This window comes from Zootoca vivipara, chromosome 8 (genome assembly GCF_963506605.1).
Source record: "Zootoca vivipara chromosome 8, rZooViv1.1, whole genome shotgun sequence".
Classification (NCBI taxonomy): domain Eukaryota; kingdom Metazoa; phylum Chordata; class Lepidosauria; order Squamata; family Lacertidae; genus Zootoca; species Zootoca vivipara.
This window is the reverse complement of record NC_083283.1, coordinates 22,247,216-22,274,210: the sequence shown is the minus strand read 5'-3', so window position 1 is coordinate 22,274,210 and position 26,995 is coordinate 22,247,216. Positions and strand designations below refer to the sequence as shown.

Genomic DNA, 26,995 nt, shown 5'->3' with positions numbered 1-26,995 from the left:
TGCTAGTTATGGGGCGATTGAAGCAAAACAACCACAAGCTGATGTGCCAGTGTGCATACTAACAAAAGTTTTAACAGGTACCCCCAAAACATCCCTGGAAAGGCAAAACAAAGACAAAAGAGACACCAGAATCAAGACAAGACAGCAGCGGAACAGGCCACTCCTGGAAAATCAGAACAGCTGGGCCATATGTAACTGTGCTATTAGCATTACAGTATAGTGAAAACCTCACTTGACCATTTTTTAATCCAAAACTAGACTGCCTCTTCTAACAGGGGAAGAGGCCATAGCTCAACAGCACATCACATGCTTTGCACACAGAAGACCCCAAATTCAATCCCAGGCATCTCCAGTCAATGCTGGGGAGACTCCTGCTTCAAACATTGAAGAGCTGCTGCCAACCAGTGTAGGCAATTCTAAACTAGATGGACCTGTGGCAGCTTCCAAGTCAGATGTCGCCATGGGGGAAATGATGTGAAGTAAGCCTAAGCCAAATGCTGTTTTGTACGTGCAAGATGTTAGCACATGACGAGGTCGACAGAAAGAGAAATTAATTATTGCACACACATACACACACCCGGAACAGGAAGAGCTTATTTGATGTGCTTTGTAGCAAAAAATAGCAGAGGGGAGGAAAATCTCTTTGCTTCAGATTTAAAACAGAGGCTTTAAAGACGACGCAAGTGCTTTACTCTCAGCAGCCAGGAGCAAGCAGTTCATGTAAATACTTTTAACAGCATTAATGCAGAATCTGCAAAGGACGAAACAAGCATACAGACGGAAAGATAATCCACAGTTTTCGGGGCTATAACTGGCATGATGGGTGGAGGGAGCAATAGCATGCAAAACCAAGAGAAGAATGTAAGTAGGACTGAGGCATTCCTGGGACAATTTACCCTTTATTACTTAAATCTAACTTTGTTACTCTCCTGAATTTTAATCACGTTGCAGACTTTGGTGTTGAAAAGACAAAACTGAAGCACATATGTAGCAAAAGGAAGATCATTCCAGACAGAAAAATCCTTGCCCTGGAGCTGATTTTATAGGAATGCATCTCTCTCCCGTTACAAATTTATTACGGCATAAGGTTTCATGGACTGCAGTCCACTTCTTCAGGTACATGGAGTGTTATCTTGAATACACACACACACACACACACACACACGAATTATAAAGAGTGAAATCAGAGAAAACGAAATGCAGAAAGCAGAGACAGTGATAATTAAGTTATTAACAGTGGCCATTCACAAAACAGTTGTTGGTAACAACACAGGCACCTTGGCATTTAATTAACACATGTAGTGCAATGGAAAAAAATGCTTCTCCAGTGTCAAACCAAAAAAAGTACAACCAGCTTGCAATCCCAAGCGACTGGTATTCAGAAGCACATGACTTCCACTACTGGGGTAATATAGCCATCACGGTCAATGGCCATTGACAGCCTTATCCAAGATGAATCCATCTAATCCTCTTTTAAAGCCATCCACATTGTGGGGGGCCAAGTCCATAGTTGTGCGAAGAAGCACTCTTCCTTTTGTCTTTCCGGAATCTCCCAACTTTCAGCTTAATTGGCTGAAGCCTGGTTTCAGTATTACGAGAAAGGGAGAAGAACCTCTCTCTAGTGACTTTCTTCATACCATGGATAATCTTATAACCTCTTCCATGTCCCTTCTTACTTGTGTTTCCTCCCCCCTCTCCTTGAACTAATAGAGATGCTCTGTCTTTGGGATCGTTTTGGTTGCCCTTTGAGAATGGTGGCTTGAAAGGAAATCACAGGCTGCATTCACACAGCAGTTTATTCCATCTCCCTGACTTTCCCCTGATTAATTTCCACACAGTATTTGAGCCACATGATGTAAACACCACTGCCAGACTGATGCCAACTGCTCCCCCCCCAAAAAAAAACCCTCAACCCAATAGTGCAACTTTAGTGCTCATTTCCGTGTAATTTGCAAATGGACTTTTTCTGGAAGCAAACAATGAGCACTAAACTTGTGCTACATTTCTGGAAGAGCTTTTTACCAGTGTTAGAAACTGAGATATGAAAACTAGGAGCTAAATGACACCACAAAGGTATGTCTAGGCACATTTTTTAATAACAAGAATACAAAGCTGATAATGAATAAACTGCAGCTAAAATATTGTGTTCATTTTTCACATGGCCTAGTCCTTCCCCTGTCCACCCCCTACCACTCTTTAGAGGGTCTCTTCTCCAGTTTTCAGAGAGTAGCTGGAAGTGAGGAGGCATAAAAGGTCTTCTTTTACTTCCGCTGCAGTTTTAATCTGAAATCTTAGGCTAGTACTGCGCCCAGAGCTCAGGAACTGCTCGCTCAAGGGGAATTTTGGACACTGGTTTTTACATTGTGTGAAATATAATGCAAAAATTAAAATATAGGGAAATGGAATTGACTGTCATGTGAATGCAGCCACGGAGTGATCTAGGAGGCTAAAATGTTTCCCCTCCAGTTTTCAGAATCTCCTATTTCTGATGCTATATTTTTATTTGTTTGTCTTCAATGTTCCTTCAAGAGCAGTTTACAAAATATTAAAAATCACACTGCAACACATTAAAATTGCAGGAAATCCACATAACACCACATGGGTAACACCTCTTCCCATTCCAGACCGCCTGTGCCTCAAGATCTTTCTCAGAGCCCCTTCTCAAAGTACTTTCTCTAACAAAGGTACATTATAAAAAAAATTCATTCCAATACCACCTTAAAAAGGTAAAGGTACCCCTGAATGTTAGGTCCAGTCGCGGATGACTCTGGGGTTGGGACACTCATCTCGCTCTTTGGGCCGAGGGAGCCGGCGTACAGCTTCCAGGTCATGTGGCCAGCATGACAAAGCCGCTTCTGGCGAACCAGAGCAGCACACGGAAACGCCGTTTACCTTCCCGCCGGAGTGGTACCTATTTATCTACTTGCACTTTGACGTGCTTTCGAACTGCTAGGTGGGCAGGAGCTGGGACCGAGCAACAGGAGCTCACCCTTAGAGACCAACTAAGTTTGTTATTGTATCTGAAGAAGTGTGCATGCACACGAAAGCTCATATCTATGACAAACTTAGTTGGTCTCTAAGGTGCTGCTGGAAGGAATTTTTTTATTTTGTTTCGACTACGTCAGACCAACACGGCTACCTACCTGTAACTAAGTTTGTTATTGGTATGAGCTTTCGTGTGTATGCACACTTCTTCAGATACCATGCACACGAAAGCTCATACCAATAACAAACTTAGTTGGTCTCTAAGGTGCTAATGGAAGGATTTTTTTTATTTTGTTTCGACTATGGCAGCAGACCAAACAGCTACCTACCTGTAAAAAAGTACATTATGTAGTCACAAAAGAAAAGGGGCTGTGGGTCAGCTACAGAGTACATGCCTTGCATGCGAAAGGTCCCAGATTCATTTTTTATTATCTTTGACTACAGCTGGGAAGGACTCCAGTCCCAAACCTGGAGATTTGCTGCCTGTCATTGTAAAACAATATAGGGCTAGTATGGACCAATGGTCTGATGAAGGATACTCCTGGACAGGGGCTTAATGTCACAAATGGGTAATTTGGATTCCTGATAAGATTAACTTTTGATGCTGACGTCATCTGAACATTGCAAAAAGAAGAAGAAAAGAAACACCTTCATGCATGAACACATCCCATCATAAGTACACCTCTAAAAGGACTCTCAGTAGAGACCCTGAGCAGGGGTAGGCAACCTAAGGCCTGGGGACCGGATGCCGCCCAGTCACCTTCTCAATCCGGCCCACAGACGGTCCGGGAATCAGCGTGTTTTTACATGAGTAGAAAGTGTCCTTTTATTTAAAATGCATCTCTGGGTTATTTCTGGGGCATAGAAATTTGTTCGTCCCCCCCCCCCGCCCAAAATATTGTCCGGCCCACCACATGGTCTAAGGGACGGTGGACCAGCCCTTGGCTGAAAAAGGTTGCTGACCCCTGACCTTGAGAGTTCCCTTCTACCCGCGTGGGATCAGGAGTAGCTCACATCTCCGACCATTAGGTATGCTGTCACCTGCCCTTCCCAGGGCAATTCTCAAGGCTACAAAATATTTATATTAGGGAGATGAGGAGCGTCCAGCCTGCTCCTCTTCCTCCACTTCTCCCTAGACAGAAATGTGCAGTGTGAATTCAAGGGATCTAAGCACATGAATCCCATGAGCAGTCACGAATGCACGGCAAACCCCAGCAGCCCGTTTTAAGAGCGTTTATTAAGAGCAAGGTTTTAAGAGAGCAAAGGGGGAAAGGCAGAACAGTGCATGAAAGAAAATAAACCTTTCAAGTTTACCTGCCCTATGCTACCATTGAGCTATGCTCCTTCCCCAAAGGCCAAGCCTGAGACTGTTCTTTGATGCAAAGAGACACACATTATCTTAGCCAATGTGGAGATTCACCAGCAGGGAGATTCTTTTGAAGGCTTAACGGGATGGTTTCAAAGCGGGAGAAAGAAAGTGGGGTGATCAGGCTAGACTGTCCCCAACTCCTGCTGTGTCATGGTTGAAACAAGCCTGAACTGAAATGGATGTTTCATCTGAACCCAGGGCCCATGGTTCGTTTCCTCCAGACAAATCACAACCAGCAACCAAGGTTTGTTCTTGCTTTATTTTGGGGAGGCAAATCAAAACCTGGATTCAGATGACACAAGAAGCCAAACTCTGGCTTGTTTCATCAACAGTGCAGCTGCAGAGCGAGGAGAAGCAGAAAAAGATCACTATATAATCTTTTGTCAGGGTGCACTGTGCTGCTTGTTCACATTAAAACCATCGTTTGTTTGAAACTGGTTTATTGTGGCATGTGCATTGGACCAGTGTATGCATTCTGAAGCACCGTAAATGTGAAATATAAATGCTAAGTGCTTCTATATGTTTTTCACTTTTGCTGTGTACTTTTTATATGTTTTGTTTGCCTTTGGGCTACAACAGGCAACCTTTCTTCCTGGTGTACACAGCTCCTTTGCTGAGAATGAATGAAATGGCTTGCAGCGCTTTTCCTTCTCTGTCTCTTCCCTCTGAAAAAGTCACCTCAATGCCTCTGCCTTTCATCTGTCAGTGCAATGCAGACCCCAGGCTGGAGTTTTTAACAGGGACCCATCAGAATATTTCCTTGCAGGTTATTAGGGAACTATGTATTGACAGAGATGACAATGGGAACATTATACTCTCTGCCAATCCACCAGGCACAGGCAAGGTGGTAGACCATAGAGTGACAATTACGTAGCTCCCTTTGAAAGAGTTCTCTTGCAGATGAAGTAAGGAGAGATGAGTCAGCCTGAGAATGCAGAAGTGTTTCACTGGAGATGAAAATAAGCCTGCTGTTCTGGGAGGGCCATCTTTCATCTGTTAGTGACTGATAGATATTTCAAAGATTGACCAGCTGCTCTGGGGTGATTTTAATAGGCGAATGTGCATATCTAGAGTGGTTTAATACAAGGGCTGCACTGCATTCCCTTATGGCTAACATTCCTGGGGCTGCATGCCAGCAGTGTGCAGGAGGAGCCAATGCAAAATGGGTGGGGCTATGCCCTGCCTCTCACACACAACATCCACATGCACCCATTCAGATAGAGTGAGGGAAGATAAGCCTTTTAAAGCCGCCCAAGTTGATGACCATCACTAATTCTAGAGTTTAGGGAATTTTAGAGTTTAGCTGTTGTTGTTGTTGTTGTTGTTGTTGTTGTTGTTGTTGTTGTTGTTGTTGTTGCTTCAATTTATATACCACCCTTTATCAAAAGATATCAGGGCATTGTACAACTTTTAAAACAATTCAGATCAAAGCTAGTTTTTTGAGGAGGGATGCAGGACTGCATAAGAAATAGCATTATGGATTGCAGCTAATGTTATTTATATACCACTTCTCAAACCAGTGATGGGAGTGCAATGCATTCAGAGTAAATGGGTGAGCTCCCGTTGTTCGGTCCCTGCTCCTGCCCACCTAGAAGTTCGAAAGCATGTTAAAGTGCAAGTAGATAAATAGGTACCGCTGCGGCAGGAAGGTAAACGGAGTTTCCGTGTGCTGCTCTGGTTTGCCAGAAGCAGCTTAGTCATGCTGGCCACATGACCCAGAAGCAGTCTGCAGACAAAACACTGGCTCCCTCGGCCAGTAAAGCGAGATGAGCACCGCAACCCCAGAGTCGTCAGTGACTGGACTTAACGGTCAAGGGTCCCTTTACCTTTACCTTTACACAGCCTATGTCCAGTCTTTATTGAGCATGCATTCTGATTTGTTTACAGGGTGGTTCTATGACAATGAGCTTAGAATCACAGAATTGTAGATTTGGAAGGGACCACAAAGGGTTATCCCTGTGAAATGCAGAAAGCTTTTGCCCAACATGGGCATGGGCGTAGGCAGGGGGGCAGGAGGGGGCAGCTGCCCCCCCTAGAAGCAAAAAATTATTGTATTTTACAGACCATAACCAGCACTTTTCCCCTCCAAAAACTGAAGTGGAAAGGGCTTTGCTTTAGCGAGAGCAGCTCTCCACTTGCTGGGGGTGGGGTGGGCGGGAACACAGCTGTAACAAAAACACATCAAATAAATAAAGCAAAGTGGCTACCGGTACTTAAGCAGTTAAGACAATGGAGCAGAAAATCCCTAATCCCTTCAGGCAAGGTTTGATAGCTGACCAATTCACCCTATTGTTCTTCAGTGGTAGTTGTTAATGAGCATTCAGGGATCGCATTAAGAGTTCTATTGGCGATTTAATGAGGGTGCATTGACTAAGGTGGCTCTGCAAGGCTAAAAGGAAATGAATAAGAAAAGGGGGGGCTGTAGCTTTTGATAGACACAGTGATGTTTATAAAAAGCAGAGGTGTTCCAGTCTGCCCCTCCTCCTGCATCTGTATACTGTAAATCAGGGGTGGCCACCTCCCAAGAGACTCTGATCTACTCACAGAGTTAAAAACTGGGAGTGATCTACCCCCTTTTGGGGGGTTCAGGTCAAAGCTGTTGAGTTTTTTTAAGGAAGGGAAGCCCTGTTTTTTTGAGTTTAGGTCAAACTTGTTGAGCTTCTTTTAGGAGGAAGGGAGGCCCATTTTTGTTTAGGGCTTCAGGTCATAGTTCAGCTTTTTTTAGGGAGGAGGAAAATTTTGGGTGAGCTTTTTTTAGGGGTGCCAGTGATCTAGCAGTGATCTACCACAGACATCCAGTGATCTACTGGTAGATCACAATCTACCTGTTGGACGTGCCTGCTGTAAATCAAGCAGAGAGAAAGCTGCTTGCAAGGCTCCTGTACAGGTGTACCAGTATCTTCCTCTTGCTGCAGAGTTCCAGCATCACAGCGTCACCCAGAGGCACCCACAAATGTGAGTTATCCCTCTTTCTATTTCTTCCTTCCTTCCCTCCCTCTTCCGTCCTTAATAAAATACGGGGGGGGGGGCAGATAAGCCCCACATAGAAAGCCCATCAACATGGGGGGGATGACTCTTTAAAATACAGTATTTACCAGTAATTGGGGGGGGCGGCACCTAGGCCTCTGGGAGTTGGCTGCTATGCCTAGGACAATTCAAGAAAGCAGATTGATGCATATGCTATGGTAATATATCAATAGAATCATGGAATTGTAGTCGGAAGGGACCACAAGGGTCATCTAGTCCAACCCCCTGCAATGCAGGATCTTTTTCCCAAGGTGGAGCTTGAACCCACGACATGGTTGAAATATTATGCTGATATGCAGCAACACCTCAGAGCTGTCGTGACTGTGGCCGTGCCTTCCCTCACCCTCGTCCGCCCTGCCACCCCCTCTCGCCTGCCCGACCCTCCCGTCCTCTTACTGCAGAGTTCCAGCATCACAGCATCACCCAGAGGCACCCACAAATATGAGTTATCCCTCTCTCTATTTCTTCCTTCCTTCCCTCTTCCATCCTTAATAAAATACGGGGGGGGGCAGAAAAGCCCCACATAGAAAGCCCATCAACATGGGGGGGGTGACTCTTTAAAATACAGTACAGTCGTACCTCGGGTTGCGAACACCTCGGGTTACGAACAACCCGGGTTACAAACTTCGCAAACCCGGAAGTATTTTCGCCGTGCGCGCGTGCGCAGAAGCGCCGCACACCTTTGCGCATGCGCAAAGCGCAAAAATAGCGGAAATAGCGCTTTGCGCATGCGCAAAGCGGCGGTTCGGGGCCTTTTCGGGTTACTAACTTTTCGGGTTACGAACTGCGACCCGGAACGGATCGCGTTCGTAACCCGAGGTACCACTGTATTTACCAGTAATTGGGGGGGGGGAGATGCACCTAGGCCTCTAGGAGTTGGCTGCTACGCCTAGGAGTAGGACAATTCAAGAAAGCAGAATGATGCATATGCTATGGCTATATATCAATAGAATCATAGAATTGTAGTCGGAAGGGACCACAAGGGTCATCTAGTCCAACCCCCTGCAATGCAGGAATTTTTTCCTAAGGTGGGGCTTGAACCCACAACATGGTTGAAATATTATGCTGATATGCAGCAACGCCTTGGAGCCGTCGTGTCTGCGGCCGTGCCTTGCCTCGCCCTCGCCCGCCCTGTCACCCCCTCTCGCCTGCCCGACCCTCCCGTCCTCTCCAGCCAAGCAGGGTAGCCGCCGATGCTGCCAGCCCCAGAAGCACAAGGTGGCCGCTGCCGCTGCCGCTGCCGCCGCCACGATATCATCAGGCCAGCTGGCCCTGTAGCCCCGCCCACATTCCCACTTCGGGGCCCCGCCCCTGAACGACCATGGCTTGCCCCCCCCTAGTTTTGATCCTGGCTACGCCCCTGAACATGGGGCTCAAAATATCACAACCCTGAGGCTAAGACTAAGAGTCTTGTGTTCTACCGACTGAGCTACTCACATGCCTGTGGGAAGCTTGCAAGCAGAAAGTTCTAAAAGACTCCCAATTGCAAAGCAATTTAAAAGCTGAAATATAATTACAGAACTAAAATTGAATTTCATCCTGAAATTGCTAGCAGGGTGTTTACACATCTCCTCATTAATCAGTCATTCATCCTACACTTTCCCCTATCACTTTCCAAACTGCAAAAAGGTCTTTTTTAAAAAAAAAAAAAAAAAGTGGGTTCATTTTTGTGCTAAGGCAACAACGGAGCACTTTAATCCACTTTAAACATTAAATCCTAAAGTTGTGGAATGTGCTTGAATCCCTCTTGCAAAATACAGTCTGGAGGCACCCTCATAACTTTTAGTGGGGGTGGGGGAAAGTACTTCCCTTTGTCTGCTCAGAACCTACTGCCACTGGATCTGAACATGAGAGAGAGCTATCATTGAATTGAGCATTCATTTTAGAAAAAATAAGAGTGCCTCCCACCCACGTCTTTGCCTGTTAATATTTCCACAGTATGATAATTAAGAAAATATGTGACAGGTTGTTCTGGTTTCGAATAGGAGACTAGAATGTGACCTTCTGTTCCAAAGTTCCCCACTTTATCACTTCCTTCTCCAAAATATCTGGTTTCACTCTGTTTAACTAAGAACTCTTTCTGCCCAGTTGAATACCAAAGACAGTCTCCAGGTCTGCTGCTTTTCACAATTGGCTGTAAGCCAGGGAGGGTTGTCTTGCAAGTAGCTCACATGATTAAAAATCAAACCAAGGAAAAGGTGCATCGTACATGTGTCTACTCATAATAAAGTTTGATGAGAAACCCAGACAAGCTCATTACTGGGTAGACCTTCGGTGAGATTTGGAAGAGTACTGTAAATATCAGAGAGAGATTGTGTGCATTATCTGATTAACTACATTAACAGAGATTGCATTAATTAACTTTTTACAGCTTAACATTTCCCCAGCTCTCAGCATCTGAAAATATTTGCCACAGTTGTATCTCACCCTTTCTCCAAGGACAAAAGAGCACTGTTTTAGCCTGATAACAACCCTGTGAGATTGGTTAGGTTGAGAGCAAGCCTCACCACAGCCAAGCAGGGTTTGTTTATTTTTTTAAAATGTTTTAAAACCTTTTCTCTCAGGAGCTCATGGCATTGTTAATGCAATGTTCTCCCCTTCCCCTGTCCCCATCATTACAACTCTGTGAACCTGGATTGCCCATTTACCTCTGGATGTTGCTAAACTACAACTTCCATCATGTTCACATTGGTCATGTCCACAGAATGAAAGATGGTTTGCTCCTTGGGGAGCTGGCTTCAGGCACCAGGTCCATTGGCAGACCAACTCTACGTTGCAAAGATGTCTGCAAACCAGACATGAAGGCTGGCAACATTAGCCGTGCTATGTGGGAAGCCCTGGGAGACGGCTGCAGTGCCTGGAGACAGACAGTCAGGTCATGTTTTCCATAGCAGTGACCACAGGAGGAACAACCGCTGGGAGGAGCACAGAGAGAAGAAAGGCCACGGTGCACCTGCAGCGGCACAACCAGACGCCTTCATCTGCCCCAGCTGCAACAAAGCATGTCTCTCCCGTATCAGTCCCTACAGCCACAGCAGTTGCTGTAACTCTCCAGCCAAAGGTGCACTCCTCTTTTGTCTCCTAAGGCAGACGGATGCCAACAGTGACAACTTCCATCATCAACCACCATTGGCCATGCTGGCTGGGCTGATGGCATCTGAAGTGTAACGTGTCTCCTAATGCTCTACATTCTAACTCATGGGTGGCTAATCACAGGCCCGAGAGCCAAATGTGGGTGTTTTCTATCTGGTCCTCAGGACTCTCCCTAAGTCAGACTCCTCACCGGCCCTGCTTCACACAGTCCTTGGGTGTTTATGCCTGGCTGGAATATGTCCTTGAGTTCTGATACTGAACTGTTTCTCACTTGTCTTAGAGGGAGGATACAGAGAGTGGGAGGTGTGGGCATGTATAGTGAAGCCCTGACTAGGGGAGTTTTTAATGTTTGATGTTTTATTGTGTTTTTACTATTTTGTTGGGAGCTGCCCAGAGTGGCTGGGGCAACACAGTCAGATGGGCAGCATATAAATAATAAAATTATTATTATTATTATTATTATTATTATTATTATTATTATTAGCTTCTGTTGTTCTGCCGGTTTTGGCTGCTGGCCCTGCTCACCGTAGGCACATGACCCTTCAGTGGTTGCCCAGAAGGCATTGCAAAGGGCGAACCACACCTGTTCTAGTAGCTTCACCACCCAGGCTCTCTCTGTTGCTAAAAAAATGATGGGTAAATTCCACACATATCCAATCCTCCCCTCCAGGGTAAAACAGAGCCTAAGTGTGCATAACACAGGCAGCAATAAAGGTCACAGGGTGACCTTGGACTAGTCATGCACTCTCGGCTTAACTTACCTCACAGGGTTGTGGTGAGAATACAATGGGGAGGAGAACTCTGCACAGCACCTTGCGTTCCTTTGACGACAAAAGGCAGAAAATAAACATACGGTAATTAAAATTTAAAAATGTTTTCTCTTGCTGTTACCATTGCTTCTCTTTCCTCTCTCAAATTTCTGATTGCTTGCTCCTAGGGGCAAGTGTCCTGCTTTGTGGGGGGAAACCTCCATATGTACTGAAGGCAACCATTCAGCCTCTACTCGGCATTTGAGATTGTACAGCCTGGCTGGGCTCAAGTTGATTATTTCTGCATTGCAGGGGGTTGGACTAAATGACCCCCAGGGTCCCTTCCAACTCTACAATTCTATGATTCTGTAAGGAGAGCATTTCCAAAAATGCAGAGCTGGTATAGGCTGCTTCTTCCCATGTCACTTGTTTTACTATTTAAAGAAGATATTGAGCATTTCTCCTTCAAGAATCTAAGAAGCCACTGCTGTGACAGCTGTGGAGGATTTGTTCTCATTGGGAAATTTATTGGTGGAGGATGGGGCAACAGATTTAATTATGCAGGGACAATTTCTAGCTATCTTTCTATGGTAAATACCCAGATGCAAACAAGACCACCCAGAATTTCCTGTGTCTGGATCCCCTTTCTCTTTGATCCCCATTGAGTAAACTATCAGGCATGCTTGTCCTCAATCAATAGCCCATCAAAAGTGCCCTGGTTCTGTAAAACACCCCTGATTTCTCAAACTAATCGCAAGTCATTGAGGAAAGGGCTTGCTAAAGGAAGACAGCACAGCAGGAAGCAAAGCGCAAGCAATCAGCCATTCCTCATGGCATTGCCAGGACTGGGAAGAATAGAAATGGAGCTGCTCTAGCAAGATGCAGCTATATTCAGCACGTCCATGTTAGGCACTGGTGTGTGTAAAAATGGACAAGTTCATGTTTGCTTCCTTTACATAAACAACTTAATTTTTATCACATTTCCCTCTTGTGTTAGGGACAGGACTACACTCTGGACTGTAACCACTTGGAGGCCCATGGGAGGGGCGGTCCTGTAGCTCAGTCCACCCTCTGTGAATTTTCAGTTTTCATTTAGAAAACAAAAAGGAAACTTCTGTCTCTTGGCTTTTTTGTTGTGCCTAAACTTGCTCACAGTATTTTGCCCAGTGAGTACAGATGAGGCACTGTGATTACTCACAAAGTGCTAGGCACTTATTCTTAACTTTTAGGACATTTGACATTATTTTATTTAATGTTTAATACCATAAAACCTTCCTTTATTTGGGTTCTGGCAGTTCAGCATCAGTTCAGTTCCCAACCTCATCAGGTTTGTCAGGCAACAGAAGGACTCTGATCAGTTGGATCCGAGAGCTGCCATTTAAATTTCCCATGATACCTTGGGAAAAGCTGTATCATGGGCAAGTCTCACAGCTCACCAAGGGCCATCGTTTCTGTTGTCATGCCCTGGAGAAGCACCGTGAGGAATCCCTTCACATTACAGAGGATTCTAGGAATTTGGTAGTACTGTAACTCAAGGTGCACAGTGGGGCCTGAACAGACAGGCTGGGCCTTATTGTTGCTTAATGTGCCTTGCACCCAACACTTCCCTGCACAGGAGATGAGTCAGGCCTGGTGGGCAGCTTTGTCCTGGGTTCCTGACCTTATCACTGCATGCAGAGAGTCAAAGCAGTGTTTGCTATACTATTATCTCCTTCATTTTCACAAAGTGGAGATATGGGGTGTCAGGCATGGTCAACAGGAGGCTTATCTATGGCTTGACGACTCAGTGTTATGTTGACCTTCTATCTGTTGTAGCTTGCCTACAGAGACATGGGCTATCAACAAGCAAACTCCTCTGCATGCACATCGGCATTTCTGCACAATTCAACCTTTTCACCCCACAAGCAGGCAGACAACCCACACCAGCCCACAGCAAAACAGTTTGCCCAGGAAATCCTCATGTATCTTGACATTTGGTTTGGATAGGAGGCGTGAGTCCACTGAGCCAGCTGACTGTGAGGAGTCTTCTGGAGATGGGAGTGTATTATATTTGGTAGCCCAAAGCTTAGTTTAGAATTTGCACCCCAGCCCTCAGTTCCTTCTTTGCAATGGCCAAGAGCATTGTGAAACAACACACACACCAAGCCTAGCTGTTTGGATTGGAGAGAATTCTTGCGGATCTTGAAGGGAACTGTTTCTCAGTCAAGGAGATACATACAGGACTCATTCTACGGCCCAGGGACACAAATGTTTCAACTCCAGTTCTTTATTCAGGTTGCCCATTCAGCCCTATTTTGAACTTTTATGGGAATAAGGAACTGGAAACGAGTACTCCGTTTCAGCCTGGCAGATATCCTCATGTGCTTTTTGGGATTGCAACCTCAGCCCATGATAAAGTAGGGACAGTGGAAAGGATTTGTCAGGGTCTGAAAAAGAAAAAGAAAAAGGTAAAGGACCCCTGGATGGTTAAGTCCAGTCAAAGGTGACTATGGGGTTGCGGCGCTCATCTCGCTTCCAGGCCATGGGAGCCGGTGTTTGTCCACAGACAGCTTTCCGGGTCATGTGGCCATGACTAATCCGCTTCTGGCACGATGAGACACCATGACAGAAGCCAGAGCACACAGAAACACCGTTTACCTTCCCGCCACAGAGGTACCTATTTATCTACTTGCACTGGCGTGCTTTCCAACTGCTACGGTAGGTTGGCAGGAGCTGGGACAGAGCAACGGGAGCTCACCCTGTCTCGGGGATTCGAAACACCGACCTTCCAATCTGCAAGCCCAAGTGGCTAAGAAAGGTCCCCTTTGTTTCTTTGTCAAAATAGTGAGCGCGTGTTTGATTATCAGTTGAAGCAACATTTCTGCAATAAACACCACTTGCCTACTGGAGCTTTCTTTAACATCCAGGAGGAAACAATGGTATTATACAAATAGGACTGGGGCAGAATTGAGTAAAAGCTTAATCACTTAACCAACTCCGTTTCACATTCATGTTTACATCCTTGTAGCCTCCTATTGTTTTAAGCTTTTGATTCCCTTTCTTGAAAGAATGCCCCTTGTGCCCCTGTGCCATCCCACCCAGAACCCTATGGGTGCCTATCCTCAGGATGCTCTAATGCCAGGGTTTAAAGTGTTCCTGTAACCACCACCCTGCTGGGGCTGGGTGGCCACCCAGTTAATTGCAAATATCCTTTCCAGGCTGTGGAACGGGTTCAGCGCCTTGCAATGACTCAACTCGTGGTGGAATGTAAGGCTGAGGATAGTTCCCCAAATATGTACTGTGTGTCTCATGAATAGCTTGGCCACACACAAGCTCATAAAACTTAGTAAGAACAGATCACAGGGCTGTGTGAACTGCAAAATGTGAATTTCAATAGATAAATACAGTGGGAAGTTTGATTCAGGTCCAAAATTAGTTGGCAGTCGTTCCCATCTTCTGCCCACAGTGGACATTCAAGAATATTAGCTGCTGAACAAGTGAAGGCATGCAGCCTTAGCAATGCTGTGGGTGCATGCTGCGATTCTACACAAGCACAAAAGTCATATACAGTACGTAGAACTTGGCAAGGAGTGCAAAGCCCGAAGTTCTGAGAAATCTCAGTGGTTGGTTTTTTGTTTGTTTTTTAAAGAATGTTTCCAGCCTTCGTCACTGGAAGGCGGGATTGAAATGGGTTTAGTAACATCTGATGAAATAGTCAAAGCTAGAAGTGACTTCAGCAGGAATTCTAGACATTCAGGCCCAAGGCTGCAGTCTTCTTGCCCTTTTCCTTAGTTATCAGAGGTGAGAAATCTACAAGGTGGAGAATAAGCAAAATAGAGAACATGCCTCATTTGCACCATTTATATAAATTACAGAACTCACTTATTATTCATTCGGTCACAAATTGGGTTTCCTTGGTGTGTAGTTTTAAATTCTTCAGGGTGCACACAAATGAGGGTTGTTGTTGTTGTTGTTGTTTTACTAATGGCTCCATGTTTCAGATGGTGTATAAGCTTGACCTTTTTGTTGGCTTTTCCCTCTACCTCTTGCTGCATCACATAATCCTTAGATCCACAGGCCCTTATCATACTGGGTAAAAGTTGCTAAGCATAACACAGGACATTATTGCGTTCAGCTCAGTTTACAACTTAATATTCACTGTAGTTGCCCAGCAACAATAGACTATTTTTAACATTTCCGTTAACGTTCAAGCTCCAGCTTGACAAGATTTCCAAATAAGCGGAATGGAGGGCACCAATGTATGTATGCATTCATTGTGAGGGAGGGGGAATCATAACCCCTCACTGCATACATAAGCAATCTAACAAACCCATTCTTGTCTAGCGAGGGTGAGAAACACTGCATGCCAAGGCTAGACTCAGAGTCTCCCAACTCTCACGATGTTTTAAAAAGTCAAAATCATATAACTGTGAGAAGAGTCCGGCTGGATCAGACAAAAAGCCCCTCTAGCCTGGCATTCTGTTCTCGCAATGGCTAACCACAGGCCTCTGAGAAGCCCGCATTTCCCCCACCTGTGATTCAGAGACATACTGCCTTCAACACTGGAAGGACGCAAATCACTTACCCACCAACTTCCCCGTTTTAATCAGGGCACCCCAGAATCGCAGATGCCAATCCCAGCTTCTGTTCGATTCCTGGATGTCCCTTTTTTGGGGCCTGGCGCTCTGGTGTGAGTCCTTGCACCATGGGACCAAGAGACTCTCACTCTGGCACTCATGAGCAGGGTCGCGCCAGAGTGCTGAAGATACAGCAGTCTGGTGGTGCAACCCTCTGATGAGCCCAGAGCACCAGTGCTGTGCTCTCTCGACCCATGCCTTGCTCTCACCCTGAAAAAACTGGGGCATGTGACCCAATGTGGGTCCCAATTTCAGGCAATAAAAGGTTGGACAGCATGAAATCATAATTACCTTATTCGCCCTTTATTTCCCATAACAGGAACTCAGAATCCATATATGGGAAAATCAGGAATAATTAAGAGACATGTCTGAGAAACAAGAAACAGGAGGGTAGTATGGTTGTTGTTTTTTCCATTGCCAAGATGCAAACTAGGTTTAAAAGCAACGGACACCTTTGTAATTCAGCACTGGCTAGGTTTCGTACCATTTTTATGGGGCCTTCTAACAAAGGCAGCAGGTACTTCATTTCTATCCTAAACTGCTCTGCTGGTTGCTAAGAAGTTGCTCTTTATGGGATGGAAATGTCCATACTACATTCCAGAAGCTCAAGAGTGGCTACTGCAAATAGCTGGTTTATCAGTAAAGAAAGAACAGTTTATAGAAAACAAGACAAACTCGATAAGCATGGACAAATTTGGACGTTTTTCTCTTCATAGTGTTTTGGAAGCAGTTCAGGTTTGGTTTTGGTCACTACTTGTTCCAATCTTGGAGGGTGGTTTTTGGAGTGGTTTTTTTTTGGTTCGGTTTGTTTTTCTTCTTTTCCCTAATAATAAAATTATTTTGCAGACAATTTTTAATGTCTTCCCACACATTCCTGCTGGCTGTTCTCTGCTCATATAAATCCTTACCCAGCACAAATAATATCCTCCCTTCTACTGCCCAGAAAGCCCCCCAGAGTGGTTGGGGCAACCCAGTCAGATGGATGGGGTACAAGCAATAAATTACTACTACTACTACTACTATGGGGAAGGGTCACAGAGCACCTGCTTTGTATGCAGATGGTATTGGGTTCAACCCCTGGGACCTCCAGGTAGGACTGTGAATGTCCCTTGCCTGAAACTCTGGATAGTCGCTGCCAGTCAGGGTAGACAATACTAATCTAGATGGACCACTGGTCTGAGTTGGTATAAGGAACTGTGTTCCTGTGGTCCCTTGTGAATTAGGAATAAGGAACTGGAAACTAGCAACTGATGCCAGTCTCATAATGGGCACATAAGAAGAGGCCTGCTGGATCAGGCCAAAGGCCCATCTAGTCCTGCATTCTGTACTCAGGGTGGCCGACAAGATACTGGTGGGAAGCCCACTCTCCCACATATGTTCCCCTGCTCTCTATAAATGTGCTCTCTATAAATGTGCAGCTTTTGGTGCCTGCTTGAGACTTTGAAACCAGAGGGACTGGCAGGCTGCAGACATAGCCGGCCGACTTCATTCGTCTTGGTGGGTCACAAGTTGCAGAATCCCGGAGTGGCTCCTGTGGATGTTTATTTGTCTGCATTTTGCGATGTGGGTCCACTTAATCCTGCCGCTCCTTTAGGAGGCCTGGAGGTCTGCATTCCATTCTTTGCAGCGCAGATGATCTGACACACATCCTATTTGGAACGCCTTTTTTTTTGAAGAGAGTTTTCTCTGGCCACATGCCCAACCCTGCAAGTGCAGGATCAGGATCTCATTTCATCAGTAGCGCTGGAAATAAAATAGCTATTTTAACATGCGCCTTCCATGAAGAGATGGCCGCCAGTTTAGCCCGGAGCCCGGTTTCTGATCTATCTTTCATTTTGGAGCATGCCCAACATTGCACAAAGTTAAACCAATTTCCCTAAAACATTCTGCGTGTGTTCTTATGCCGCAGGAGTTCTTAACCGTTTAAAATCATCCTTAAAAAAAATAAAATGTGTTTGAGTTTTCTTTTTTGATGTTTATTGTGACTTTTATGAGATTAGTATTGTTGTTTTTAAGTCTTTGGTTGTAAGTCATTTTGAGAGCTGGTTTGGATGCCAAGATTATTCTGTTTACAAATAAAGATGTACGCCAATAAATCTTGCGTCTTGACAAAGCTTTGCCTTCATTTCGTCCCCTCTTATTTTAATATGCATTTTGACAAACAGATAAAAGACAAACCGTAATATTCAGTCCTTTTTGAGGAAACGTAGGCTGAGTACACACCATATATTTTAAAGCAAACGAAAGTATGCGGCTTCCTCCAAAGTTTACTGGAAGCCGTAGCAGAGCTACAGTTACCAAAGTCCTGGAGAGGAATGGCAGCTTCAAATATCTGGGCCAGTGCTGACCTCAGAGAGCAGCACTCCTCAGAGGCGACCATTTTAATGTACTTATTAAGCTGGAGGGCAGGAATCATGTTGTGCACTCATGGGGTTGGGGAACTCATTGTATGACAGCTTCACTCCGCGTAGTAAGAGTTTTGTAATAGGCTACAATGTGAGAAATGGGTCATTTACCAAACCATGCTGTTTTTGGCAGCACCCTGTGGTAAAATAATGTGAGCTCCAAGTCTCAGTGATGATTTCTTTCTTTCCTTTTTTCCCCTAAGTGATGATTTCTGAGACCGTTAAAGCTCTTCCAACTTGGTTGCTTCACTATTCAGTTTTGTGTGGGGAAATGTTTGCCTCGCGCAGGCATGAAATACTGTAATGGCTCATCGTGACAGAGAGGCTGATCGTTCTCTCCAGTTGCAGGAAACGTCCGACTTCTGCATGTGGCGCTGGGTTGCTGTGCTCCAAACAAGCACACAGAAATTGAAGAGGTAAAGGCCGTAAACTCATTTTACCCGCTCGGAAATAAGATGTCTGAAAACCAGCCCATTGTTTGTTTAAATACACAGGGGACTCAATTTTCTGTCAAAGTTAAAGGGAAACAGAGCTGGAAGAACACAGATTCAATTGCAGGTCATTCAGCTGAAACTATAAATAAGAACAATAGATAAGAATCATTCCAGAACAGGATGCTCCAGGATTTTTGCCGAATAAACAAATGCAAGTGGAGAGCAGATCAAGACGGCATAAAATGGGTGCCTAAGTTTCTATTACACTTTTGGAGGTAGTCCAAATTCTCCCCCTTCCCGTTAGTATGCTGTTAATCGATTTACGAAGCTTCCTGAACACTGTGTGTGTGCGCATGCGTGTGTAGATCACACACGACAACTTGAAGGTAAAAGAGAAATTACAAGAAGGGCTATGTTGGTAATTCTCTGCTCTCTTCCCCAAAGCCTCTGAATACCCTCCCCCAGCAGAGGCCAGCTTGTTGGATAAAATCATAACTTGTTACACACACACACACGCTTACCACCCAATTTTTGTTTCCTGGATTGAACAAAGTGGGAATTCAATCTCTGGCTACTTCCAAACATTACATCTACAGTTCTGTATTCTGCCTCATCACGGAACAGAATTGGAGTTGGGTTGGTTTTTTTTTTTAAATCACCTGCTTGATCATGTGAATGATATAACGAGCATATCAATGTAAGGAAGTACTGGATCCCAGAAGGAGTGTACTTCATTTGTGAATGTTATTATTAAATTATTTGTTCATTATTATTGTTATTAACGGGAAGGCTGTATTAACGGGAAAGCATCCATTGATGGTTGACATGGGTCATCACTCCACTCTGCTCAGCCAGTTTCTGCAGGGAGATGACAACCATGACTCAGCAGAGAAGGGACTCCACAGCTGGAAGCCCTGGCTGCTGTCTGGGCATAGTCCCAGTATGATGAGGTTTCTTTATAGAAGACGTGGCGGGATGGAGGGAGGCAAGGAGAGAGACAGAAAGCACAGAGAGGGAGAGAGAGAGACAGAAAGAAAGCATAATCGGATAACATGCTTCCAGATTTGCAACTGCGAGAGTCCCTCCATATAATTTATTTGTTGAGCATTCAACCCGATTTGGTTGCACAAAGCTTACATGGAGGTTAGATTATAACCTGGAGTTTAACTAAGCATTTATTATGGTTTGCTTGTGGGGTGTTCACACACCTTCCGATTAGTGATTCGTTCAACACACACTTTCCAATGTATTTTCCCATCGGTTTCCAAGCTGGGGGGGTGGTAAGGATCTATTTTTAAGTGGATTTGTTGCACTAGGTCAATAGAGCCCTTTAATCCACTTTACTTGTACAAACCTAACAGTCTAGTTAGGTGCCAGAATTCCACCCACAAAATAGTGACAGTCTGGAGGCATTTTCAGACATGCCAATTCGTAATATCTGATATGGTCAAGCCACAAAGAGACTGTGATGATCCCTGAGCTGACGGTCAGTACAAAAACCAACCAGCAGAATAAATAGTGCTCAGCCAGCCATCACCCTGCTGACACTTTCCTTACTAGGAAGCTTTGACATCCAGAATGGCTCAGTCACCCATTATCACCCAAAAAGACAGAACTGCTAAATTAACAGCTGGAACCAATTCAACAGTTTATTACGGCCTCACCCAAAAGGTTTCCATGACCCTCTGATGGATCCCATCCCAGCATTTGAGAATTAATGGTTTGGTAAGCATACTATGTAAAAGGGACGCGGTTGGCGCTGTGGGTTAAACCACAGAGCCTAGGGCTTGCAGATCAGAAGGTCAGCGCTTCGAATCACCGCAACGGGTTGAGCTCCCTTTGCTCGGTCCCAGCTCCTGGCAACCTAGCAGTTCGAAAGCACGTCCAAGTGCAAGTAGATAATAGGTACCGCTCCAGCGGGAAGGTAAACGGCGTTTCCATGCGCTGCTCTGGTTTGCCAGAAGCGGCTTTGTCATGCTGGCCACATGACCTGGAAGCTGTACACCGGCTCCCTCGGCCAATAAAGCGAGATGAGCGCCGCAACCCCAGGGTCGGTCACGACTGGACCTAATGGTCAGGGGTCCCTTTACCTTTTAAGCATACTATGTACACCAAAATCCCCATACTTGCATGCACAAGCTTAAAAGAGGCCTGAACTCTTTTTCTTTAAGCAAGAGAGGTCACATTTCCTTCACGTGATTCACAACATCAGTTCTAGTTGGCTTTGCTAAATGTTTTGTGATTACTTTAACCCTAATCATTGACACCAAAAACAGAGGCTTTGACCATGTTATAAATTGCCACCCAGTTCAGAAGCAGGTGAGAGTTCATGCATGCCTTAAAAAATAGTAAGAGGAGGCAACATGCCATGTTCTGCTCTTTCCAAGAAGCAAGGACTTCTGCGTATTTCGTAGCTTTTATGCTCTAAAACCAATGCCACTGGCACCACCCAGAACAAAGTCTCCTGTATTTATCAGACGTCCTGGGAACTGTGCAGACATCTTGGTAATGTTCCAGCAATTTAGCTCAAAATATACCTAGACCAGGTTGTTTGCAAGGAACTGCTTGCTGTGTTCAATATAATGAACTCTGAAGGAAACTGTGCCAGAGCTGACATTAGCCTGTATTACTGTGATCTTCTTTAATAATACTGCCAAGGCCACAAAGGGATGAGATGCCCTTATTATTATTATTATTATTGTTATTGTTGTAGTTTAGTTGATAATTAAAGAAGTGTCCTCAGTGACAACTAGTAGCTTTAATAGGTTTCTTTAGTGGGTTTTTATGGCTGATAACTAGCTGCTGCTGTACGCATCTAATAGGCTGAGTATACATTACCACTTACTCTGGCTCCAATGTGCTCCCACTGGTAGTGTTTGAAGCTCTGTACACATGACATTGGCCACAATCCATAGTGCTATTAAGTTTTTCTGGGCAATGGTAGTCTGGATGAGACCCTGTATGCCTTCCAAAACTGTGATCCTGCATGTGTGTGTGGAGGGGAGAAATGTATAAGGGCAAGCTTGCCAAACCAGTTCCTTTGTCCAGGTCAGTGGTTTTCAACACTGGCCTCTGTCCCTCTTTCTTTTTCTCCCTCCTCTGATGCCCTCTCACCAGTGGCGGAGCTACCTGCTCTGGCACCAGGAGCGGCATACATCTGGAGGCGTGGCTGGCGCGCATCCCAGGGGGCGTGGTGAGCGTCCGGGGGGGGGGGTGCGCAGCAAGTGGAGCACGTCCTGGGGCATGCACAGTGAGCGTCCTGGGGGTGGCCGCGATGTCATCCCCTCCCTAATGGCACCCGGGTCAAGCCGCTCCCCCAACCCCACCTTTGTCCACCAGTGCCTCTTGCATCTCTGCCTCCCAAAGGCTTGTACAGCTGTTTGTGGCAGCAGCCCTGGCTACAAGCTCCCCAGGTGAATGGTACCTCTGGGGCTGGCCAGGGGGTGCTTCCCAGGCCCGTGGGGCATGGTGAGCAGGCACCTCTCTTTGGGGCAGGGGGAGCAGCTCAGAGACCAGAGGGCGGGAGCTGCGGTCGCCCAGAGGACTCCCAAGAGGAGAGGAGTTGAGATGAGACAGAGGGAACACTCCACAAGGGAGGGCGTTTGAAAAAGCGTGAGGAGGGGCTGCCAGCTCTGCAGGCAAGGGGTGACATAACTGGGCTCCTGAGCCCCACAGGGTTGTCACAGAAAGAATGTAATTGGTCATGGGAGCCATAGACTCAAAAAGGTTGAAAGCCTCTGGTCTAGGTAATGGCTTTGGCTGACAACTAGTCTGAGCCCAGTTATGTCACCCCTTGCCTGCAGAGCTGAGTAACATGCAGAGCTAAGTAACATGATTTACAAGTCCAAAGAGGTTGCAATAGCTACAGCTAAGTGATGGAAAGCAATAGGTCCAAGGGGAACTGGTCTAGAGAGTTGTGTGAGCAAGTGAGCTGGAAAATCTGAATGCAAGAAGTGGCAGAGACAGAGACACATGTTTAGCTTTGTGCTGCTCTGTGTTGGAGCTGTGCCAGGAACTGAATGGGGAAGCAAGATCTGTTGGGGCTGCCAATGCTGTGAGCCCTTCCATCCTATGCTCAGGTTGTATATATGTGTAAATAAAACCATATATCCTAAAGACACCACAGTCTCTTATTGAGCGAGTCTGACCGCTCAAAGATTGGGGTGGTGTGTAACAGCATCTGCCCTGTAGCTTCTTGAGAAACACTGCTGGTTGATGTGTTTTCTCTCAAACCAGCTGCCTTGCAGTTTGGAAATTTAACCCACAATTAAGCCGAGGTGGGTGCGTTTGAGACGGCCATTTCACATGTTGTGGTCATGAAGAGCATCTATCCATCAGAAATGGAAGAGAGGTTTCTGGTAGAGTCTCACCTGCTCTTGAAGCATCCATAAGCAAGTATGCCTGACAATTTGAGAATCCTGGACCTACCAGAAGTCTTTATAGAAGAAGTGCATGTTGCAGAATTGGCTCCAGGTTCCTGGGTCCTGGATCAACTGTGGACTCGTCAGTGCCATCCCAATGAATCTACCTTTGTACACCGTACTCATTGTTCTTTACACTTCACCTGCACTAACAGAAAAGCATGGCATTTTTAGACAGGGCGGGAAATGCTTCCCTGGTCTAGAAACAAGCAATTTGAGCCTTTCCCAAGAGTAGCTCAGAGAAAACAAGCATGACTCAGCGAGCAGAACTTGCTCTTATCCCAGGCACAGAGCCAGGTAGATCAATGGCAAAGGGGAGGAATTTGGCTAGCCTTTAATGTCCGTTAGTGTTCAAGGAGGGAAAACTTTTGCAAAATGTAGGCAGCCCTTCTAATTCTAGTCTTGAGTGCATTAACCCGGTAAGCGGCGAGGAACAAAATGAATTATTCTTATTGTAGAAATTCTCCCAACATCGCCCCCCCCCCCGCCTCTTTACCCAAGCAAGACATTTGCAAAGTGATCAAGCTGTTGCAGGCTAGATTTCATTTCATTTCAGCAGGAATGGAAATGGGAATAATGCACACTCTTGGGTCAATGGTGGAGACGTCCCATGCAAAATGATTTGTATGATATAGGATGGCAATGAGGGCTTCTGTCAATTAGTCTGTACTTCTTTGAAGACAATGCAGCAGACGAAGTAATCTGCATGTCTTGCATTCCTACTGCTCTCATACTAGATGAAATCCCATTGTCACAGTTGGTTCCAATGGCACATGCTCTACCCATTTTAAGTCACTCACAAATATCTGGTTACAGGTAGGTAGCCGTGTTGGTCTGGATCGAAGTAAAATAAAAAAATTCCTTCAGTAGCACCTTAAAGACCAACTAAGTTTTTATTTTGGTATGAGCTTTCGAAGAAGTGTGCATGCACACGAAAGCTCATACCAAAATAAAAACTTAGTTGGTCTTTAAGGTGCTACTGAAGGAATTTTTTTATTTTACAAATATCTGGGTTCGACATGGAGGTTCTGTGCAGTGCCTCAGTGCTTTGCAAGACCCAACCATCAGCTGTCAGGTGTTGTGGAGTGTTTTGCAAGGGGCATTGCAAGTGATAACCAGCACTTTGTGGGCTGTACCTTTGCCTGTATGGTTTGAGTTCAAATTATCACGCAGGCAAAAACGGGTCACCTGATCTCATTATGATACCAGGTTGGTGGCCCTGCCTTCTGGGATGGTCATTTATCATGCCTCTTGTAAATTCTGAAAAAAAGCATTTTAAGTCAGTAGCGTATTAGTCAACCTTTGATTCCAACTTCAGCTCCTGCCCCCTCCATTTAGAGGGGAGAACCTATTTATTGAGGATCCATCCTCATTTGTTTGCACAATGCTTCTGGGAAGGTTAGACAACGTCAGCTTTCTATTGAGTATCCATTCTGATGTGTTTTCAGGGAGATTACAGAGGTCGGATGACGTCAAGCAAATGTTAGCCCACACTTCTGAGTGTATTTTCTGATGACTGTCTTTATCGAAGAAAGGCCAATTTTTTTAAGGAAGCTGGTCTCCTTGGAAGAGCTCCAAATCAACTAAAATTTGCCAATAAAATATTGAATCCTACCCCAAAATAGTAACAGCCTGTGTAATCAATTGCAAGATGTCAAAAAAGACTCCCGGTCGCCCTCACTCCTAGTATAACACATTCCAGATGTAAAATCCTTTGTGTGGGTTTTAACTGTAAGTCACATCAGGGGCAAATCTTGTCTGAAGATTAAACAGGATCTATATAAATTCCATCTCTAAAAGAGGCTCACATGTCATCAGCTGTGAGACTGATATTCAAAATCGATTCACACAAGTTAAAGGCATAAGGGAATTCTTTTTCCAGCTATAAGGGTGGATGATTTGAGGTCCTGAACTGCAAAAACAGCTGTTACTGAGATAAGAGATGCTACCTGAAGTCTCAAAACTCTTATTGATCCCACAATTACTGCCTCCCCACATTCAGGAACAGAAAAAAGCAGCATTGCCTTTAGATTGCAGGAGGCAGGCTGTGATACACAAAGGATGAACGTTGTTACATAAAACTTGATTTCTCGTTTGGCCCCAAAATAGAAGCAGACATGAGTATATAGTTGGATGGCCTACTTTTCTGATGAAAAACACAGCTTGTAAACACAGCATATCACACCAAAAACCTGTTCCCTAAAGTCATTTGAACCTCGATTTCTAGCTTATGCTTCTGAGTGGGAGAGAGTGGGAATTTATTTCTCAAATTGCTTCTTAAAGCTTTGGTGAATGATTCTTGTACTTAGCTTGGATTGTAAGGCTATGCATGGGTACCTGAGAGTAAGGGTCTTTTCGCAGGTGGATTCTTCAACATGTCATTGATGCAATAATCATGCAATAGTGGTGGATTTATGCTGGAGCATCCACACATCATTCCATATTATTAGTTTTGTGATGCTTCTCCAATGATGGTGCTTTGTTGCTATCTGGAGGGGCTCTCTTGTGCTATAGCTCAACAAAACTGGAACAAAAGACAAACAAAACCGGTACGTTTGTGGCATAAAAAGGACTTGTCCACACCAGAAATTACTGTCTGCAGCTTTTTGCATTCCCATTTAATCAACATATTCCACACGGTGCTACCCTTAATACCAATCTTGATGCATGTCTCCTGTAAATTTGAATTTCTCTGATATGGGAATATTCAAATAAATTGGGGGGAAATTAGGTGTTTGCGGGGGGGGGGACTCCTGTTCTATACTTTGGCCATTGGCCTAGGGCAGGACTGGCTAACTCACTGCCTTCTAGATGCTGGACTACAATTCCCATCATCCATGACCATTGACTATGCTGGTTGGAACAGATGGAAGCTGGAGTCCATTAACACCTGGAGGGCCACATCCTATACTATCCTGCAGGAATTCCACCTGGTTCCTCCATGCCGATTAACAGCTGTATGAAACTTCTGGGCAAGATAAACAATACAAAATCTGATGAAGTGTGCATGCACACGAAAGCTCATACCAAAATAAAAAACTTAGTTGGTCTTTAAGGTGAAGGTGCTACTGAAGGAATTTTTTATTTTGTTTCGACTCAGACCAACACGGCTACCTACCTGTAACTAATACAAAATGACGACGATGATAATGATGATGCAGTGCATCACATTTCCTTTCCTTCCCCTGCCCCAAAGCTGAAACAGATTTCCCTGCTTTCCAGAAGAAAGAAAATTTAACACATTTATGTGATGGCGGCGAACTCCTGGAAAGTCACTGGATATTTATCAGTGGTGACTACAACAAAGAGTTTGACATGAATTTTGTTTCACGCTGTCACTATTGGCTCAAAACACATAGGGTGGGCAGACTAAAAAAAAAGTCTATTTGTTTTGTATTAGTGTGCTGATTATTACTTCTCCCTTACAAAAAGGAGCCGCTAGCTTTACTGAGAGGTTTCTCAGGCTGTGTTGCTAGGCTCCTCTCTGAGCCAAGAGAGAGAGCTACTTGTCTCCCAGCCCTAACTTGAACAAAGAACAGTAGGGAGAGAGGGCAGGGGGAAGAATCACAACTGAAATACTGGCTGACCATGTGCATTCTTGCCTCTGGCCCAGGACTGGGCAATTCAAGAAAGATACAAATAACTTGTGAGCTTCTGTCCTCCATGGGACAACTGATGCCCCTCACAAGACAGGAATTTGGCAGAGTACAATTTTTTGCCTTTTTCCTTGGAGCCCCTTACTCAGTTTACCACACAGGCCTCAGCCAACCAGCCAGCTACATACACAGGCAAGACAGACAACTCTGTTTTTCATCACCAGATGGCCATTGACCATCCCTACCAAGTGCTGATGAAATATTTCTTACTACACATCTGCACCTGATCAGAAATCTGGA

General features: G+C 45.1%; 1 long non-coding RNA gene across 1 annotated transcript in view; it reads right to left on the bottom strand.

Moving 5' to 3' along the window:
* Positions 1-25,778, bottom strand: part of LOC118090051 (uncharacterized) — a 31,293-nt gene extending 5,515 nt beyond the window's left edge. Inside the window, exons 1-3 of the long non-coding RNA XR_004693211.2 lie at positions 25,437-25,778; positions 23,107-23,242; positions 11,236-11,295 (exon numbers count right to left, since the gene is read on the bottom strand). This is a non-coding gene — a long non-coding RNA (uncharacterized LOC118090051). The remainder of the gene's footprint in view (positions 1-11,235; positions 11,296-23,106; positions 23,243-25,436) is intronic.
* Between the last annotated feature and the right edge of the window lie 1,217 nt (positions 25,779-26,995).